The following is a 20201-nucleotide window of genomic DNA, read 5'->3' on the forward strand; positions in this document are numbered from 1 at the left end:
AAGAGAAGAAGGGAGCTAATAAAGATTCGAGCAGAACTCAACGAAATCGAGACCAGAAGAACTGTGGAACAGATCAACAGAACCAGGAGTTGGTTCTTTGAAAGAATTAATAAGATAGATAAACCATTAGCCAGCCTTATTAAAAAGAAGAGAGAGAAGACTCAAATTAATAAAATCATGAATGAGAAAGGAGAGATCACTACCAACACCAAGGAAATACAAACGATTTTAAAAACATATTATGAACAGCTATACGCCAATAAATTAGGCAATCTAGAAGAAATGGACGCATTCCTGGAAAGCCACAAACTACCAAAACTGGAACAGGAAGAAATAGAAAACCTGAACAGGCCAATAACCAGGGAGGAAATTGAAGCAGTCATCAAAAACCTCCCAAGACACAAGAGTCCAGGGCCAGATGGCTTCCCAGGAGAATTTTATCAAACGTTTAAAGAAGAAATCATACCTATTCTCCTAAAGCTGTTTGGAAAGATAGAAAGAGATGGAGTACTTCCAAATTCGTTCTATGAAGCCAGCATCACCTTAATTCCAAAGCCAGACAAAGACCCCGCCAAAAAGGAGAATTACAGACCAATATCCCTGATGAACATGGATGCAAAAATTCTCAACAAGATACTGGCCAATAGGATCCAACAGTACATTAAGAAAATTATTCACCATGACCAAGTAGGATTTATCCCTGGGACACAAGGCTGGTTCAACACCCGTAAAACAATCAATGTGATTCATCATATCAGCAAGAGAAAAACCAAGAACCATATGATCCTCTCATTGGATGCAGAGAAAGCATTTGACAAAATACAGCATCCATTCCTGATCAAAACTCTTCAGAGTGTAGGGATAGAGGGAACATTCCTCGACATCTTAAAAGCCATCTATGAAAAGCCCACAGCAAATATCATTCTCAATGGGGAAGCACTGGGAGCCTTTCCCCTAAGATCAGGAACAAGACAGGGATGTCCACTCTCACCACTGCTATTCAACATAGTACTGGAAGTCCTAGCCTCAGCAATCAGACAACAAAAAGACATTAAAGGCATTCAAATTGGCAAAGAAGAAGTCAAACTCTCCCTCTTCGCCGATGACATGATACTCTACATAGAAAACCCAAAAGTCTCCACCCCAAGATTGCTAGAACTCATACAGCAATTCGGTAGCGTGGCAGGATACAAGATCAATGCCCAGAAGTCAGTGGCATTTCTATACACTAACAATGAGACTGAAGAAAGAGAAATTAAGGAGTCAATCCCATTTACAATTGCACCCAAAAGCATAAGATACCTAGGAATAAACCTCACCAAAGATGTAAAGGATCTATACCCTCAAAACTATAGAACACTTCTGAAAGAAATTGAGGAAGACACAAAGAGATGGAAAAATATTCCATGCTCATGGATTGGCAGAATTAATATTGTGAAAATGTCAATGTTACCCAGGGCAATATACACGTTTAATGCAATCCCTATCAAAATACCATGGACTTTCTTCAGAGAGTTAGAACAAATTATTTTAAGATTTGTGTGGAATCAGAAAAGACCCCGAATAGCCAGGGGAATTTTAAAAAAGGAAACCATATCTGGGGGCATCACAATGCCAGATTTCAGGTTGTACTACAAAGCTGTGGTCATCAAGACAGTGTGGTACTGGCACAAAAACAGACGCATAGATCAGTGGAACAGAATAGAGAATCCAGAAGTGGACCCTGAACTTTATGGGCAACTAATATTCGATAAAGGAGGAAAGACTATCCATTGGAAGAAAGACAGTCTCTTCAATAAATGGTGCTGGGAAAATTGGACATCCACATGCAGAAGAATGAAACTAGACCACTCTCTTTCACCATACACAAAGATAAACTCAAAATGGATGAAAGATCTAAATGTGAGACAAGATTCCATCAAAATCCTAGAGAAGAACACAGGCAACACCCTTTTTGAACTCGGCCATAGTAACTTCTTGCAAGATACATCCACGAAGGCAAAAGAAACAAAAGCAAAAATGAACTATTGGGACTTCATCAAGATAAGAAGCTTTTGCACAGCAAAGGATACAGTCAACAAAACTCAAAGACAACCTACAGAATGGGAGAAGATATTTGCAAATGACATATCAGATAAAGGGCTAGTTTCCAAGATCTATAAAGAACTTATTAAACTCAACACCAAAGAAACAAACAATCCAATCATGAAATGGGCAAAAGACATGAACAGAAATCTCACAGAAGAAGACATAGACATGGCCAACATGCACATGAGAAAATGCTCTGCATCACTTGCCATCAGGGAAATACAAATCAAAACCACAATGAGATACCACCTCACACCAGTGAGAATGGGAAAAATTAACAAGGCAGGAAACAACAAATGTTGGAGAGGATGTGGAGAAAAGGGAACCCTCTTACACTGTTGGTGGGAATGTGAACTGGTGCAGCCACTGTGGAAAACTGTGTGGAGGTTCCTCAAACAGTTAAAAATATACCTGCCCTACGACCCAGCAATTGCACTGTTGGGGATTTACCCCAAAGATACAAATGCAATGAAACGCTGGGACACCTGCACCTCGATGTTTCTAGCAGCAATGGCCACGATAGCCAAACTGTGGAAGGAGCCTCGGTGTCCAACGAAAGATGAATGGATAAAGAAGATGTGGTTTATGTATACAATGGAATATTACTCAGCTATTAGAAATGACAAATACCCACCATTTGCTTCAACGTGGATGGAACTGGAGGGTATTATGCTGAGTGAAGTAAGTCAGTCGGAGAAGGACAAACATTATATGTTCTCATTCATTTGGGGAATATAAATAATAGTGAAAGGGAAAATAAGGGAAGGGAGAAGAAATGTGTGGGAAATATCAGAAAGGGAGACAGAACATAAAGACTGCTAACTCTGGGAAACGAACTAGGGGTGGTAGAAGGGGAGGAGGGCGGGGGGTGGGAGTGAATGGGTGACGGGCACTGGGTGTTATTCTGTATGTTAGTAAATTGAACACCAATAAAAAATAAAAAATAAAAAAAAAAAAAAAAAAATAAGTCTTTCAAATCATGAACACGGTATATTTCTCCATTTAATTAGATCGGTAACTTTTTATCTATGATGTTTAATTTCAATTGTTTGCTAATATATAAAATACAGGTGACTTTTTTTTATTGAAATATCTTACAACTTTGCTAACATCACTTATCCTAGTAGTTTTAAAAAAAAAAGATTTTATTTATTTATTTGACAGAGAGAAAGCACAAGGGGGGAGCAGCAGAGGGAAAGGGAGAAGCAGGCTCTCTACTGAGCAAGGAATCCGACATGGGGCTTGATATCCCAGAACTCTGGGATCATGATACAAGCTAAAGGCACTCTTAAGCGACTGAGCCACCCAGCCGCCCCTATCCTAATTATTATTATTTTAAAATATCTTCTTTTTTTCCTGTAGATTTGCAAAAGTATCTAGTTTTAAATTTGGGAGGGTTTTTTTTGTTGTTGTATTGTTATTGATTTCTATGTTAATCCCATTGTGATCAGAGAGTATACTTTGTATTATTTTAATATTTTACATTTTCTGAGACTTCTGTTTTATGGTCCAGAATATGGCCCACTTTGGTGAACCCAAAAGTGGTGAGTCCACTATGTACTCTTGAAAGGAATGGTATTCTTTAGTTATTACATACAGTGTTCTATAAATATCAGTTAGGTATAGGTACTTGTTCAGATATTCCATGACTTTACTAAAAAACTTACAGGGTGGGGAAGCCCAATCTATTAGTTGCTGAGAAAGAATTATTAAAATCTTTGAGTATGATTGGAATTTTTTTAAATTTTTATTTATTTATGATAGTCACACAGAGAGAGAGAGAGAGAGAGAGAGAGGCAGAGACATAGGCAGAGGGAGAAGCAGGCTCCATGCACCGGGAGCCCGACGTGGGATTCGATCCTGGGTCTCCAGGATCGCGCCCTGGGCCAAAGGCAGGCGCTAAACCACTGTGCCACCCAGGGATCCCTTGGAATTTTTTAATTCATTCTTTGAATTCTTCAATTGTTGCTTCATGCATTTGGAAGCTGTTATATTTGTATACCCATTTATGATTGTTTTGTACTCTTATTAACCTGTTCTTCTTGTCTTTATGAAATATCTTTATTTCTAAGAATGCCTTTTGTCTTGAAAATATTTTATTAGTCTTAAATCAACAAGGAGCAATATAGAGTGACAGTAGAGGACACTTAAATGTTGTCTGGCAAATAATAGGCCTTCAGTAAATACTTCTTGAATATTGACTTTCTCCAGCTTTAGTTTATCTCAGGATTATTTTTTTGACTATTCATGGTTCCATTATATATTTTATGATTATTTCTTTTTGTGAAAAATGTCATTGGAAATTTGATAAGGATTATACTGAATCCTAGATTGGATTGCTTTGTGTAGTATGGACATTTTAACAATGTCATTTCTTCCAATCCATGAGCTTGGAATATCTTTCCATTTATTTGTGTCTTCTTTGGTTAATGTTTTACTATAAATTCAATATACAGGTCTTTTACCTCCTTGGTTAAATTTATTCCTAGGTATGTTACTCTTTTTGATGTTATTGTTAACAGAATTGTTTCCTTAATTTCTCTTTCTGATATTTTATTATTGTGTGTGTAGAAACACAAAGTTTTCGTGTATTGACTTTGTATCCTACAACTTTATAGAATTCATTTATTAGTTGTTAACAGTTTTTATTATAGTGTTTAAGGTTCTCTCTATATAATATTATGTCATCTGCAAACAGTGTCAGTTTTATATCTTCCTTTCTGATGTGGATGGCTTTTAAGCCTTTTTTTTTTTTTTTTTTTTTTTGTCTTTTTCTTGCTTAATTGCTCTGGCTAGGACTTCCAATACTATGCTGGAAAAATGTAAAAATAGACATTCTTGTTTTGTCCTAATCTGAGAGGAAGCACTCCCAGTTTTTTGTTATTGAAATATGTTAACTGTAGCCTTTATTATGTTGAGGTATGGTCCCTCTCTGCCTCCTTGGTTGAGAGTTTATATCATACATGGGGATGTTTAGTTTTGTCAAATGCTTTTTATGCCTCTATTGAGATGATCATATGATTTTTATCCTTCATTTTGTTAGTGTGATGTATTGTGTTGACTAATTTTGCAAATGTTGAATCATCCTTCCATCATTGGAATGAATCCCAATCAGAGGTATGATCCTTTTATGTATTGTTGAATTCAGTTTGCTCGTATATTCTTGAGTATTTTTGTGTCTGTATTCATCAGGGATATTGGCCTGTAATTATTCTTTTCCTTTGGCTTTTTTTTTTTTTTTTCTGATTTTGGTATCATAAAATGAGCTTGGAAGAGTTCTCCCTCTTCTATTTGTTTTTAAAAAGTGGGAGAAGAATTGCTGTTAATTCTTTATTTATTTTTAAAGACCCTATCCATTTATTCATGAGAAACAGAGAGAGAGAGGCAGAGACACAGGCAGAGAGAGAAGCACGCTCCATGCAGGGAGCCCAAAGTGGGACTTCATCCCAGGTCTTCAGGACCAGGCCCTGGGCTGAAGGCAGCGCTAAACCCCTGAGCCACCCAGGCTGCCCAGCTGTTAATTCTTTAAATGTTTGATAGAATTCACCAGTGAAACCATCTGGTTCTGGGCTTTTCTGTTTGGGGAGGGTTTTGATTACTGATTCAATCTCCTTACTCAGAATTAGTCCATTTAGATTTTCTATTTCTTCATGATTCAAACTTGGTAGGTTGTATGTTTATAGGAATTCATACTTTTCTTCTGGGTTGTCCAATTTTTTGGCATATAATTATGCCCAGTAATCTCATGATCTTGGTATTTCTCTGGTATCAGTTGTAACATCTCTTTTATTTCTGATTTTATTTATTTGAATCCTCTCTCCTTTCTTTCTTGGGGAGTCTAGCTATTGTTTGTCAATTTTGTTTATCTTTTCAAAAAACCAGCTTAGTTTCACTGATTTTTTTTTTTCTATTGTCTTTTTTCTGTTTCATTTATTTCTGCTCTAATCTTTGGTGTTTCCTCGTACTACTTCCTTTGGACTTCATTTTTCCTTTTTCTAGTTCCTTGAGGTGTAAAGTTACATTGTTTATTTGAGACTTTTCTTGTTTTTTGAGGTAGGCATTTATTGCTATGAACTTCCCTCTTAGATTGGTCTTGACATTTTAAAGAGAAATAAAGTAAACAGTGAAGTAGTCCCTTCTGGTTTTCTTTACCGGCTCTCTGCTGAAATACTATGTCTTGAGAAGAGATGATGATATATATACTTCACTAACTCATAACCAGGGAAAATATCAGAATGGCTTGGGACCTCAAGAAGCTTTTATTTGAATCTTTAAAACCTAAGAAACTTTTTTTTCTCTTTTCTTTCTGTTCAATTGGTTGTTAATCTTTTTAACTTTGGAATAGCACTTTGCTGCTTAGACTAGAAGAAAGTTAGGATTCTTTTCTACCAGGAATTATTTCTTTCAAATTTGTATTTCTGTTATATAAAGGGTACATGTGTAATGTTGTTAAGACACTTGTGCTGGATTGTGTTTAATAGTTGGAAGTGAGAGTACTTTTTGGTATGTGACTTTGCTACATCTCCTGGGGGGACAGTAATATTTTCCTGCAACAGTGGATGATATCCTTTTCTACTTTCTGTTTTCCTCTTTCCCCCAAACTGCTAACAGTCCTTGATAAACAGAGCACAGAAACAAGCATTGTTCATCAGCATTCTCACCAGCTTCACCAGATCCTGAATCTCATTCAACTAAGAAAGTGCCAGTTATCTGTATCTATTCAGCCTTATCTCACAGCAAGGAAGAGACAGAAAAGGTATTGGTTACAAAAATAATTATTCCTCTATGAACAAAGCTCTCATGCACATCATTCCTTCTTGATGTCTTTTGGGCTTTCCAGAATAACTGCAGGACAATGTTGATCTGTTTACATGACTCGAACAGAACTTTTAGCTTTTAGCACAACCTTTCAACTGCCAAAGTTGTTTTTCTCTGACAGACTCAGAATTAGAATCAACTATCATTTTTCTGGCCCTAATGCACTAAGATATTAAATTCCTCAAAGTTCAAATATGTCTGTTTTTCTGTTTCATATGAACTATCCAAGAAAAATGGAGACAGCTGTTTGATATAATTAAAAAAGTATTGAATGAAGGTCAAAGACTTTAAGTAATTCATAAACCTCTTAGAACCTCAGTTTATTCATCTCTAAAATGAGTGTGATGATAACTATTGTATTTCTCTTAAGGCAGTATGACTGTGAAAGTTGTTTGTAAATTCATAATTTGCTATACAAACAATAGGTATTTGGTGACCTGCACACTACTAGCACACCCTCCTCTACAGCTTTTGCGTGGCACTTGAAGTATACACAAGTAGTCCTTGTTTTTAGTTTTTAGAACATGTTTAATGTTCCTTTTAATACATCAAGGGAATCCTGATGGGAGCGGGATATAGTTGTTTGACACCAAATCTCTGTTTAACACCATCTTTCAATATTTCTGGATTAGTCACTCTTCCAAAAAATCAACATTTTCTGAAGCCCACATGCTTTGTGATAATTTGCAGATATTCTCAGAATTCTAGAACCTTTGCTCTAGGCTGCAGTTTTTTGCCAAATTCAAACTACAACTATATGTTTTGTGGACTATAATAGTTGATAGAGTAAGATAAAGTAGTACATGCTGGTGAGATTTGAATGCTCTATAAACATATCACAGAAATAGAATACTGCTTCTATTTCCTAATGATAATCATGCCTCGATTTTTTTCACCATGTTTTGTCTACCTTTGTACTTCTTCTTTTTTTTTTTTTAAGATTTTATTTATTTATTCATGAGAGACACAGAGAAAGAGGCAGAGGGAGAAGCAGACTCCATACAGGGAGCCTGATGTGGGACTCGATCCCGGAACTCCAGGATCATGCCCTGGGCCAAAGGCAGATGCTCAACCACTGAGCCACCCAGGCGTCCCTACCTTTATACTTCCAAATTCAACTTACCTTTCTTTATCCTTTCATAATTTAGAACGTCTGTGATTGAACCAGATTTTATCTCCAACTTTTTTCTTTTTCTTTCCTTTTCTTTTAAAGTATAATTTCCATTTTTCCCCCCAGAGGATAGCTTTTCATCAGACTTAAAAATTTAGCTCCATACATTGGCTTTGGCAAAGGTGATAGGGCAGCACCTGCAAGTCTAAATCAGGATAAGGGTGTTTGGTCCTTCTGGGCTTCACGAATACCATTCCTGACTGCCTTGCTGTGAATAGCATAATTCCTGCAATAACAGCTTGAGAAGTTTCGTTTACAGCTTGAGAAGCATAAAGGTGTCAAAGACCCCTGCTTCAGAAATGTCCTGATGGCTGCATCCTCTACTGTGTTTCAAACAATGAACGTCTTAATGGCCTACTGCTAGAGCTCACATCAGGCACAGTTGGTGCAATGAATAAGCTGCACATGGTTGGCAGCCCTTTTCTTCATGGTAATTATTCCTTCTTTTCTTGGTCATATTGGAAGCAAGCACCCAAGGGTTCCACTTTTTTTTAGAAAAACATTTTTTGCGCTGTAGAGGTGTTGTAAGTGTTGGGATTCCTTCAAGATGACTGCCTCTGCCCTTCTTCTAATAGCCCACTAGAACATTTAGGCCACCAGGAGCCACAACTCCAGGTGAATTTACTTATCTTATTCCCAACTAGGATTTCTCTGGTAACGGGTCACTAGCCTAGAAATATCTCAAACCCCTTTTCACTACTTTTTTTCTTAAAACCTGGACAGAGTCCTCTAGAACTGGATTACCATGAAGATAAAGCCATACCCAGTTCCATTTTCCATTCCAGAAGCAGGAAAGGAGTAGGCCTCACTGTATCTCCCAGGTGTGTGTGTGTGTGTGTGTGTGTACACTCTCTCCTCTCTACCTGTCAGAATGCACACACAGTGCATAAGTAACTATGCAAGGACTTCCTTTATGTGAAACCTTGGTGTCTTGATGCATATCTGAGCTTTTATATAAGACCTGCCCAAGGTGGTGGCCAGCCTCAGCTACACCTTCATCATGCTAGTCTTTGTCACTGTTTTCCTGGTCCTGCAGCTGTAGTCAGGCTTCAGCTTCCGGGGGGTGAAGGTGTACACCATGGACCACCCTACCTTCTCGGATCCCCTCCCCTCCTGCCATCTCCTGTAAGTGGCTGCCCCCCAAAGCCTGACAAGAAGAGTGCCCATCTGACTCAGAAAAGGATGAGGGCCAGGGCCAAATGGCTGCCTTTATCAAAGACCAGAGCACCCTTTGACATCACCTGCTGCCTGCTCCTTTGAGCCCATTCCCTCCTTGGGCACTTTTTAATTCATCAAAATATTTTTCTGTCTTGGGACTGGGTTTGGACCCCAGCTGGGAGGCAAGAGGGTCAGAGACTGCCTTCCCACCCTACCTTCAGGCCACTTGGCTGAGGAAGATTGGGCCCCAGGACCAACTTAGGGGGCAGGGGAGGGCCTCACCCTACCTCCAGGACCTCTGTTGTCTGGAGAAAGGAACAGAACCTTCAGGGCAGCTTTCCGAGGTCCAGGCCCCAGCTGGTGTTCCCAGCAGAGTGAAGAGGGTCAGCCCTTATCCTTCAGGATCCTAACCTAGGCTGAAGCTCTTGTCCCTTCCCTATTCCTTTAAAGCAATAATGGTCCCCATCCAGGGAGGCTGGCCTTGAAGGAGGAAGCCACTCTCCAAAGGCTTTTGTATCCCTGCCCTGTCCCACGTCTGGTGAGCCTCCTGAGGAAGTGGTGATCAAAGGAAGGGACCGAGGCAAGGCAGATGCTTCCAGGGTGTGTGCATTCGCATGCACATGTCATCATGTGTCCCTTTGCCAAGCATGGCTGGCCAGACCAAGCCCTATACTGGTGTCCTGACCACCCTACCTTCTCGGATCCCCTCCCCTCCTGCCAGGGCCCAAGTCACTGTTTTCTGAGCCAGGGGCTGCCTGGGCTGTTGGCACTCACAGTCCTGGAGCCCCTGGGTTGGGTGGTAGGGAGGGGCGGTGGCCCAGCCAGCCTCACCTGCCTCCCACCTGATGCTGCTTACCCCTGTGGGGATCTTGGGGGCTGTTTGAGCATATATTTTCACTTTATGATTATTTCACTTTAGATGCTGATTTTTTTTTTTTTTGTATTTTAATGGGGGGTAGCAGCTGGACCACCAACTTTCCCACACCTACTGTCCACTCTGCTGCTCCCCCAGCTACCCTGGCCCTGAGGTGTGGGGGCTGCAGCGTGTTGCAGAGGAGTGAAGAGTAGAGCCCCAAGTCCTGAAGAGGCCAGTGGACAAGCCAGGTGGGCTATAGGAAAGGGGATTGAGAAAAGGAGAATTTGTAGTCAACACTAACCACTTAACTTGGAAAATAGAAAAGGAAAAAGAAAAAAGGAAAAGAATTAGCCATAATCCCACCACCCTGATACAACCTCAGTTAATATTCATTGTCTCACAGTCCACTGTTACTGTCTTTCTGATGTGTGTTCTTGTCATAATTGTGATACATGCACAGTTGTGCACTTACAGGTTTCTACTTTCTTAAAAATGTAGTAACCTCCCATCTATGAAACTGCCAAAATATTTTTTCTTTTGTGTCCTTTATGAGGCAGTTATATTATTTTTACAGCCTTTTAGCTTGATGGTAAATAGCATGATTTGTCTTTAGACCCAATTTGAATGTTGCTTAGTAGCTATATACTCTCCCACAAATCACTTAACCTCTTTTCTCAGCATCAGGTTCCTCATTTGTTAAACGGCAATAATAAAACCTGCAACAAAGGCTATTGTGCAGATTAAATATGTAAGATATTTAGTGCACTTAGCCCTTTGCCTGGCACACAGGAAGTGCTCAATAAATGATAGTGGCAATGACAGTTTTAGTGGTTGTGATACAACCCCAGAATATTTATGAGATCATTGATGCTATGGTTTATTTTACAGATTTCTCCTCTCTCCTAACATTAATTGCACAAGGAACCCACAATCCTAGTAATTAATTTTTCCCGCAGCAATAGAAATTAATCTTCTTTCCTGAATCTCTAATTGAATTGTTCAAGTTTACCAGTATTCCTGAGCAACTATATCGGTACCTCTCCAAGGCCTCAAGTCATGGGAAATTAGCCACACACATTAAATCAGACCTAATTACCTTTCAGAAGCACCCCATGATGGCAGGTGATTTCTTCTTCTGGAATTTTCTGACCTGAGAATGATTTTCAGGCAATAGTAAGAAGTAGAAGCTACCACCTTGCACTGTGCTTCTAAAGTAATTCTGGACAGGCATAATGATTACATGGGCTTATTAACAGACATAGAGACCTCTTAGACTACATGAGAAAGTTGTAAGTATTTTGCGAGAGAGACTTTTCTCTTATGTTTTCTGAATACATGGTTATAGTGTTCCACAGGTATACATCCTACATTTTTGTAGTTTTTGCTAAATAATTTAAGGTGACATTATCTTGTGACTCATATGATTTATTTCTCTGATTCAAAATTACAGTGTTTTAAATGTCTGTGGAATATATGCTCTCAGATCCATTGGTTCTTAATGATTATGACCATTTGACTAATGAGGAAAAGCTATCTTTTTCCTCTTTGGGATATAATTTGTGATTGAGACATTCATTTATCCTGGGCAATAAAAATATCCTTGCAGTTTAGGCTCAGTTAAGCATCCAGCTCTTGATTTCTGCTCAAGTTATGATCCTCAGGGTCCTGGGTTCAAGCCTCATGTAGGGCACTCCATTCAGCAGGAAGTCTGCTCCAGGGTCCTCCCTCTTCCTCTGCCCCACCCCCTGCTAGTGCACACACACTGTCTCTCTCAAATAAATAAATCTTTAAAATATCCTTGCACTTTGTGTAAAATAAAATTCTTCACATCTTACATAATTTTCACGTCATCTGAAAACATGAGGACCCTGCAGTGTTCAATATATATTTATTGAATGAAAAAGCTGGTGAGTTTTTACCCTAAAGGAAAGTTACATGGTTTTTTTTTTTTTTTTTCTTTTTTAAGGTAGGGTATACACCTTGCACAGTGGTACGCGTCAGGCTTGAACTCACAACCCCAAAATCAAGAGTTGCATGCTCTACTGACTGAGCCAGCCAGGCATCCCAGAAAGTTGCTTATATTTTATTTAAGGTTTTATGTATTTTAAGTAGATATTTTTAATGTTTTAATTTCATCTTAATAAGTTATTTATCCTATAATCTGACACCATTCATGTGTATCAGTTTCTCAGCTTGATTTTAGCTCCAGTCAATATCTAGGTACCTTCTAGAATAACATCATTAAGTTCACCACCCACACCTACCAGCGAACATATGATAGGACCCCTTTTTAATCATTTTGGAAGACCGGCCTAGCAGTTGCCTATTATATCACGTTTTTATTTTATAGAGTTATGTTTTGGAAAATATGATTTGTTGTTGTTTTTTTAAGATTTTATTTATTTATTCATGAGAGACACAGAGAGAGGCAGAGACACAGGCAGAGAGGGAGGAGAAGCAGGCTTCAGGCAGGAGCCCGATGTGTGACTCGATCCTGCAACTCCAGGATCAGCTCAACCTGCTGAGCCACCCAGGCATCCCTGGAGGATATGATTTGAATCATATGATTTATCTGAACTATTAGACAACCTTGTTACAATAGGGTTCTAAAGTATTCCTTTCATTAACTTGTCCTCAGCTTCTCACTAATTTGTTATTTTCTATACATTCTCCCTGTCTTTAATATTACTATCTGTTTTGGGTTAAAGGAATATTTTCTTGGATACAAAAATGCATCATCAACCAAAACAAAAGAGTTATTCTCCATTGATGTGTCTTCTTCTTCCTGATGTGAGGATGATGAGGCTAAAGTTTCCAGCCGGATCTGGCAGTCAGCATTTCTGGGATAAATTAAATGAGCACACTTGATTGAGGTGTAGCTGGACTGTATCACTGTCTTCCTATTATCCTGGGAGATCAAAGCAGAGCACAAAATGGGGGTTAGTCTTTAAAATATTCAAAACAGATGGCTGGTTCTTTTTGGTGAAAATTCAGATTTTAAGGCAAACCACTTGTTAGCAAGACTTCATTTCTTTTCATTGAAAGAATAGTCAACATTGAACATATACTACTCTTTCTTCCTCAGTTTTAAGAGTAGAATCACAGACTTTTTGCATGAGAAGGGATTTGGCAAAACTAGAAAGCACTTGGACTGTCTGGGTCCCTTTTCATGTCAATATAAAATAATTCAAATTTTGCTTTTGGCATTTTGGGTATTAAATGAAAATACCTTAAATGTTTAGATTTTCATAGTCATTTTGTTGGTGGGTCACTCTTTAAAATCTAGCATTCATATTGTTTTATCTTCCAGAAATTGAACCAGGATGTTGATTTCCTCACTTTGTGTTTTAACAAACTGAAAGCCCCATTCTCCACAATCCTTTATCATTGACATCTGAGTCCTAACTTCACATAGAATAATTCTGTAAGTGTAGTTTGAGATTTTTATCATTTTATTTAAAACTGACTGAAATGAGAAAACTAGCTCTAAAATATTTATTGGGAGTCTACTCCCAATCCATATACTGCTTTAGGTATATGGATTAAAATATATGTTTCAAGACTAGACAACCAAATACTAAACTACATTTTCTCAGAAAAGAATTATACAAGGTACAATAGGAAAGCCCGCCCAGGCCTCCACAAGAGACTCAAATTTTCACAGAGAAGGTGACACTTGAGCTGCCTCTTAAAGGAGCAGTTGGCATTTCCCCAGCAGATATGATTTTAGACAATGTCATAGAAGCATAAACAGCATAACAAATTCAGTATGCTCTTAGTTTACGATGGATAGTGCTCAAGGTGTATATTATTTCTACATAACATATTAACCCGAACTTGGCAGCATAAAGAAAACAGTAAGCCTTTATTGTCTCAGTGGTTTCTGTGGGTCAGGAATTCCGGAACCTCTGAACAGCATAGTCCTTACTTAGAATGTCTCGTGGGGTTACAGTCAAGATGTCAGTTGGGACTGCAGTTATCCAAAAACTTGACTGGGATAGGAATGGAGCATCCAGTTTTAAAGATTTTTTTTTAAGATTTACTTATTTATGATAGACATAGAGAGAGAGGCAGAGACACAGGAGAAGGGAGAAGCAGGCTCCATGCAGGAGCCTGACTTGGGACTTGATCCCAGGTTTCCAGGATCACACCCTGGGCTGCAGGCGGCGCTAAACCGCTGCACCACCGGGGCTGCCCTGGAGCATCCAGTTTTAAGATGGCTCATCCACAGTTCATGCTGGTTCTTGGCAAGATCCTTCGGTTCCTCGCCAAATGGATTTCTCCCCCACAAGGTGGCTAACTTCACCCCAAATAAATGATTCAGGAGAAGAGAATAAGGATGAAGCCACAAATGGTTTCTGTGACCTAGAATCAAAAGTTACATACCATCACTCTTACCATATTCTGTTCCTTAGAAGCAGGTCACTAAGACCATCCCACATTTAATGGAGCAGAGTATTTTAGGCTCTCCTTTTTGAAAAGAGGTGTGTCCTAGAATTCATGGGCTTATATTAAAATACCCCACGTGTCAGGATAGGGGGATGACAAGCCATGAGGCTGATGCAGTCAGCAGGTAGATCATGAAGACCTTAGTGTGCCTTTGCAGTCTGTACAGGATGGACATAAAAGGAATACTGGAAACAAGAAGGCCAATTAAGATTCATTTCTTATTTTGTCCTAGAGAGTAATGCTGAAAGCCAGAATGGATGCAGTGGTGGAAGAGTTAGTGAAGCAGAAATATATTCAGTATCAAGAAACATTAATTCTTCTAAGAAATGTCCCAGATTGTTTCTAATCTTCTTTGGTTCAGAAAATAGAGAACGGGGGATCCCTAGGTGGCTCAGCAGTTTGGCGTCTGCCTTCGGCCCAGGGCGTGATCCTGGAGTCCCAGGATCGAGTCCCACACTGGGCTCCCTGCATGGAGCCTGCTTCTCTCTCTGCCTGTGTCTCTGCCTCTCTCTTTCTGTGTCTCTCATGAATAAATAAAATCTTTAAAAAAAAAAAAAAGAAAAGAAAATAGAGAACACAGTCTGAAAGCCCGGTTACCATTCAGAAAGTTACCTTGTCCACAGGGACTATTCAGATAAAAAGCAGTTAATAAAGCCTGCATGTTCTATAATTGTTCAAGGTGAGAAGCATCAAGCTGTGATGTATGGCCACTAACTGAGCAACATAGCTCCTACCCATATTTACAGGTCATGTTACCTCTTCAGGTCTTGAAATTTTCATTTAGAAAGTAGAGTGAGGAGAAGGGGAGTAGATGACCTACATGATCTCTAAAATCCCTCCCATCTGTTATGTTCTGTCCTGAAAATTAGTACAGGATGCTGTTTTGATCCCATTAATGTTTAATTTTTGTTTAACCTTGAGAATGTTTGACTCGAAAGAAATATTTGATGTATTCACAAACATTTAAATCAAGATAGACCCACTGTCAGGGAATTTTCACTGAATATTTGCTGGAGCTTAAACCAAGTTAATTCCATTTAATTTTATGAATTTTCCATATGTGTAATTGAAAACATCCAATTTTTTCAATATTCTTATTCTACTGAACCATTTTAGTATCGGTTCTTTTCCATATATAATGTATAATGATTTTATTTATCATTCAGAGTTTTGCCCATATCAGATTTTACTAATTATAACTTTCTGCAACTGAATTTTCTTTCTATGCTTATTGCCAAATTCATTTTTCTATTTCACCATTGTTTTGTTTTGTTTCGATATTACTCCTTTTTTTTTTTTTTTTTTTAATTTATGATAGTCACACAGAGAGAGAGAGAGGCAGAGAGACACAGGCAGAGGAAGAAGCAGGCTCCATGCGCCGGGAGCCCGACGTGGAATTCGATCCCGGGTCTCCAGGATCGCGCCCCAGGCCAAAGGCAGGCGCCAAACCGCTGCGCCACCCAGGGATCCCTCGATATTACTCTTGATGCAAATAATATTCATTGTGAATTGATTTTTCTTTCATTTCATTTTTTTTTAATCATGAAAAATGTATTCTCTTTAATCTTCATCCTCTATTTTCTCCATCCTACTACCTACCTCCCCTCTGGTAACCATTAGCATGTTCTTTATAGTTAATAGTGTGGTTTTTGGTTTACCTTTCCTTTATTTTACTCATTTGTTTTCTTTCTTAAATTCCATATATGAGTGAAATCATATGATGTTTGCCTTTCTCTGACTTATTTCACTTAGCATAATACTCTGGCTCCATCCATGTCATTGCAAATGGCAAGATTTCACTCTTTTTTATGGATGAATAATATTCCATTGTATATGTAGACTGCATCTTCTTTATCCATTCATCTATCGATGGACACTTGAGCTGCCTCCATAGTTTGGCTATTATAGATCATGCTGCAATAAACATAGGGGTGCCTGTATCACTTTGAATTAGTGTTTTTGTATTCTTAATAAGTAGCCAGTAATGCAATTACTAGATCATAGGGTAGTTCTATTTTTAATTTTTTTGAGGAACCGCCATCTGTTTTCACAGTGACTGTACCAGTTTGCATTCCCACCAACAGTGCATAAGGTTCCTTTTTCTCCACATCCTCGCCAAAACTTTTGTGTCTTGTGTTTTTTATTTTAGCCATTCTGACAGGAGTAAGGTAATAATCTCATTGTAGTTATGAATTGAACTTTTTAATGGTAATTATTACTTATCTTAACTAGTCTTTGAGAAAATTATAAGAATTTCTTAATATTACACTTAACCCTATCATCTGCAATTGATCCATTGTGGGGATTGGCAGATTTTTTTATAAAGATTCATACAGTCAATAGTTTATATTTTATGAACTCTGCACTCTGTTATCACTATTCAGCTCTGCTGCTGCAGTGTGAAAGCAATGTGTAAATAAATGAGCATGACTCTGATCTAATACAACTTTATTTATGGGTGCTGAAATTTGATTTTTATATAATTTCTACATGTTATCAAATATTCTTTTCTCTCTTTTCAACCCTTTGAAAACATAAAAACCATTCTTAGATGATGGATTATAGAAAACAGGCAGTGCTGTTAAATTTGGTTCATGGACTGTAATTTACCAACCTCTGGCCTATTGCTCAACATTTCCCATGTTGTTATCTCACTGTCCACAGTAGTTGGCGGAGCTAAATACAGATGATAGGGTTAAAATGTCCTCAGGGTCAGAATGTCAGCTAAAGGAGCACTCAGGTGGTTCAGTCAGTTGGGTACCTTCCTTCGGCTCAGGTCATGGTCCCAGAACCCCAAGATGGAGCCCCATGTCAGGCTCCTTGCGCAGCAGGAGGTCTGCTGCTCCTTCTCCCTCTGCCCCTTCCCCTTCATCTTCTCTCACTCACTTGCTCTCTCAAATAAATAAATAAAATCTTTTTTTTTTTTTTTTTTAAAGAATGTCAGGGACGTCTGGGTGGCTCAGTGGTGGGCGTCTGCCTTCAGCTCGGGGTGTGATCCTGGGATGCCTGGATCGAGTCCCACATCAGGCTCCCTGCATAGAGCCTGCTTCTCCCTCTGCCTTTGTCTCTGCCACTCTCTCTCTGTCTCTCATGAATAAATAAATAAAATCTTTTTAAAAAATTGTCAGCTAAAGCTATGAAGAATTACTTATATTTTACATGGACTTGAATGCATTTTATAGATGATGAAATAGATTCTTGAAAATAATAGTTAATAATTTTTGAAGGAGTTTTCTATATAGTAGACACAGGACTATTACAACCCCGTAAAATACACTGTCCCCAAAGTAACTGTCCTAGGTCTCATAGTGAGAATGTTGCAGAGCCTGGAATTAAACCAATTTCCAGAGCCAATGTTCTTAACTACTCCACAGTATTGCTGTAGAGTTTTTCACTTCCTCACAGAGCTACCAATACAGTGCAAATGTTCTATAGCAGATAACATCAGTGATATAAATCGGACTCTGGTAAGGGCAGCCTCTGGGTGAAAAAGCCTTTCTTCACCGGTCTTTGAAACTAGATGCCCAGTAATTAACATGATTACCAGCCAAGGCCCTGCCTGCTTATGGCTACCATGTTTGAATGAGTTATGTTTATGGCCACAGCTAGCCACATTGCCTTCCTTGGCACTAAAGAATGGAGGCTACTGTGTCTGCTTGGAGTGTGGTGCTGTAAGGTGTGAGATGCCACAGCAGCTTTTGCCAAATATTCAAGTCAGTAAGATTCTAAGTAAGATCATAAGATACAGAGGACCATCTACATTACTTTAATTCCATAGTTAACTAGCAAAAAATTTCATGAGTGAAGTAACTAACAGGAAAGCAGATAAGGCAAGCAGCCAGGCAAACAAATGTGGTTTCCTGGAAGGTACAAGTTGTAATTGCTCCAAGAGACACTGGGATGCAGGATTTCCAGCTCAGAGGAGCCTGATGCCTTCCAATGAAACCATACAGTATGGGGGCGGGGAGGGGGTTGTTAAGTAATACATGAACCTGATGTTTTATTCTTCTGCACAGAAAAATATGATCGTTTAGATGGGCATGTTAATGAAACCAGGGAAATCTGAAAACTGTCGGGTACATAAAACATACACCACTGAACTCACAAGATAGTCTGAGACACAAATGTCAGGCTTAGAATGGCTTTGCAGTATTCTTTGAAATGATACATCTGGGAATAATGTGAATATTGTTATAAGATAGACAAATACAGAAGTACACCAAACCAAATGAGACCTTACTGCTTAGATGAAGATGGCAAAGACTTTGCTTCCTGTGGATGATCTAAGGCTTTCTATTTCTTATCAGCATTAACAGCTCAATATATAAGGTTTCAGCTGCTGAAGCCTACAAAGCAAGAGAGTATGAAGAAACCCCTCAAATTGTATTTGAGCAGATTGCTTAAAGCATGGAGAGAGCTATTCTTTCTGTTAGTTGCTGTGAGTGACACTGAAAGTATACTCTCTGGAAGGAGACCAAGAAGAGCACTAATGACATCAGCAGGTTAACATGGTGAAGCGAAGATGTATTCTCTTGTTGCTTTTCCACTTTGCTTCATCTTTAGAGTTGGAATTTCTACTTCACTTTTTCATTCTGTTTCCTATTTTCTAAACACCCATAATGTGTTAGGTATTCTGATTATATCGGAAACATGGTTTATGTCTTTTGTATTTCCTCACTAAAACTGTTAAAAATTTGAATGTGGGTCCATAGGTTTGGTAACTTTTTCATGACGACTAAAAGCTGGGGCTAGAGCCTGGTAGATAAAAGAAATGTGAAGATTCTGTACAAACATAACCTTTTCCCCCCACTATCAAGTGACTTTACAGCTATACTAGGAACCTCCCTACTCTGTTGAATATCATAACTTCACCTGCTTCAGCCTAGACGGACTCCCATTTCTGGATCCTTGGAGCTTTCTCCTTTGGTCTGCTGGCATTTTTTTACTTGCCAGGAACTCTGCCATTTTTCCCTCAGCATCTGTCAGCTCTGTCAGAGCACTTGTGTTGTTCTTTCTGACCACTCTGTTCCTTGCATTCTTTTGGGACTGCTGTACTCTGCCATAGACTTCAGAGTTGATCATTAATCAATACTTAATAAGCCCTGTCTTAGATCAGAGGGAATCAGGGCACATGGATCCTTCTTCCAAAAATTGAGTCATACATACACAAAAAGGCTTGGCCTGCCCCAGGTTCCTTAATCCTGAATTCCCCCTAGCTGTTAACTTATGTAAGTAACATCAGTCACAATTTGTAGGATTTCTGGTATTTTTATGATGAGCCTATTTTGTCATAGTAATATTTTTATCCTCAAATAATAAAGCTTTGCTTAGCATCAGCCTACTAGTAATACTGAAATGGTGATATCCATCAGAGTTTGTGTTTTGCTAAGCAATTTTAACTTTTAGAGGGAGGAGATTAATTCAGTGACTATATGGGAGGTTTTATTCTCAAAGAAAATGAGTAGAGAAAACCATCTTCCTAATTTTTGTTTTCCCCAAATTTTTTTTTTCTTCCACCCAAAGCCTGGATGACTCCAAAGGTGAAAGAGGTAATGTTTAGAAATCGTTAATCCGTGGGATTTGTTGTTCATGGTGTATAAAATTTTCAGAAAGAATTTGCTTTTTAAATATGATTTCCTACGGCAGCCCGGGTGGCTCAGC

General features: G+C 38.8%; 1 protein-coding gene and 1 pseudogene across 29 annotated transcripts in view; one reads left to right on the forward strand and one right to left on the reverse strand.

Moving 5' to 3' along the window:
• ERC1 (ELKS/RAB6-interacting/CAST family member 1) overlaps positions 1–20201 on the forward strand; it is a 545178-nt gene that overhangs the window by 469281 nt on the left and 55696 nt on the right. The window contains exon 19 of one of the 29 annotated variants that reach the window (XR_012017869.1): positions 6700–6844. The exons of the other annotated variants lie outside the window; for them this stretch is intronic. The gene's annotated coding sequence lies outside the window, so the exon portion shown is untranslated. The remainder of the gene's footprint in view (positions 1–6699; positions 6845–20201) is intronic. 29 annotated transcript variants of the gene reach the window in all.
• Positions 8114–8534, reverse strand: LOC140616918 (small ribosomal subunit protein eS26 pseudogene; annotated as a pseudogene).

The sequence above is a fragment of the Canis lupus genome, chromosome 25 (genome assembly GCF_048164855.1).
Source record: "Canis lupus baileyi chromosome 25, mCanLup2.hap1, whole genome shotgun sequence".
In the NCBI taxonomy this organism is placed as follows: domain Eukaryota; kingdom Metazoa; phylum Chordata; class Mammalia; order Carnivora; family Canidae; genus Canis; species Canis lupus.